The 1661-nt window shown below is 37.4% G+C and overlaps 1 pseudogene; it reads right to left on the bottom strand.

Moving 5' to 3' along the window:
• Nucleotides 1-1159: 1159 nt before the first annotated feature.
• Nucleotides 1160-1254, bottom strand: LOC111723531 (annotated as a pseudogene).
• Between the last annotated feature and the right edge of the window lie 407 nt (nt 1255-1661).

Below are 1661 nucleotides of genomic sequence, written 5' to 3'. Positions count from 1 at the left end.
CTATGGGTAAGGAAAAAAATATCACTGCTTACCACAGCACACAAAACCAGAGTGATGCAATTTTCACTGCATGTCTCCTCAAATTGAATAATTCATTAGCACCTATATAGTATCTGGATAATGTCAGACAAAGCAAGTTGCAATATTTAACCAAATTCACCTTGCTTTGTAGCTCTATGATTTCATATTAGAAGCTTAACTGTACCAATTACTTCAACATTAAATACAGATATAAAATAACCATTTCAAATTATTTTTCTTTTAAGTCTTGATCAATCATAAAATTTTATAAGTAATAAATTATCAAGAATACATTTTGCTATTGAAATTAATGCTAAAAGATTAAAGTTGGAAAATATACCATAGTGCTCGTTTCAATTCTAATTAAATTTTAATTTATACTAGTTTTTTAACAGCATTTTACTGGTAACTGTTTCTAGTCAGCAAAGATGGACACCTTCAGCCTGATTCCTGGCCAAAACTGAGTGTTCTGAAGTAGATACATAACCTCTGTCAATCTGATTCTCCAACCTGGAGATTTAGAATTGGAATCTAATTCTAATCAGCCAAAGATATTTGCTTAACTAAGTTGCTGCAGAGAGGACTCTTTCCTCTCCATAAACACTGTAAAAAATATATTAACAAAAAATACCAGCACTATAGGCTGAATTGTGTCCCTACCCCCCAAAGTCCTTATAAGTTCTAATCCTGGCCTGGCACCTATAGCTCAGTGGTTAGGGTGCCAGCCACATAAACAAGGTTTGGCAGGTTTGAATCCAGCCAGGGCCTGCTTTAAAAAAAAAAAATGACATCTACAACAAAAAAATAGCCAGGAGCGGGTGACACCTGCGGCTCAAAGGAGTAAGGTGCTGGCCCCATATGCCGGAGGTGGCGGGTTCAAACCCAGCCCCAGCCAAAAACTGGAAAAAAAAAAATTGCCGGGAGTTGTGGTGAGTGCTATAGTCACCCGGGAGGCTGAGGCAAAGAATCACTTAAGCCCAAGAGTTTGGGGTTGTTGTGAACTGTAATATCACAGCACTCTACTGAGGGAGACACAGTGAGACTCTATCTCAAAAAAAAAAAAAAACGTTCTAATCCTCAGTACCTCAGAATGTAACTGAATTTGAAGATAGGCATTTTGGGGAGATTTATTCCCCCACATCAGACAAGTAATGTGCCCACAAGATTAAAGAGAGACACGTCTCACACAATAGCAAGAAAACCCAGTTACCACGCTTGTGAACCACAAAGGGTCTAGGATCTTTAAAGAGGTAATTAAATTAAACTAAAATCATCAAGATAGATGTCTTTATTGGACAACACAATATGACCAGTGTCCTTATTAAGATGAGGAAATTTAGACACAGACACATACAGAGAGAATATAATATGAAGACCCACAGAGAAGATAGCAATTTACAAATCAAAATGAAAATCCTGGAACAGATCCTTCCTCCGTGGCAGTCAGGAAAAGATAACACCACTAATACCTTGATCTTGGGACTTTCAGCATCCAGAACTTTGAGAAACTAAACTTCTGTTGTTTAAGCCATCTACTCTGTGGTACTTTGTTACAGCAATCCTTGCAAATTAACACAACTATAAAGGGACACAGTCTTGTTGCTTAGGATAGAATTTGAAACCCTGAGGGCATGGTTATC

This window comes from Otolemur garnettii, unplaced genomic scaffold (assembly GCF_000181295.1).
Source record: "Otolemur garnettii isolate 467f Iridium unplaced genomic scaffold, OtoGar3 scaffold00012, whole genome shotgun sequence".
Lineage (NCBI taxonomy): Eukaryota > Metazoa > Chordata > Mammalia > Primates > Galagidae > Otolemur > Otolemur garnettii.
The sequence above is the reverse complement of the archived record's forward strand: the minus strand, read 5'-3'. Positions and strand labels throughout refer to the sequence as shown.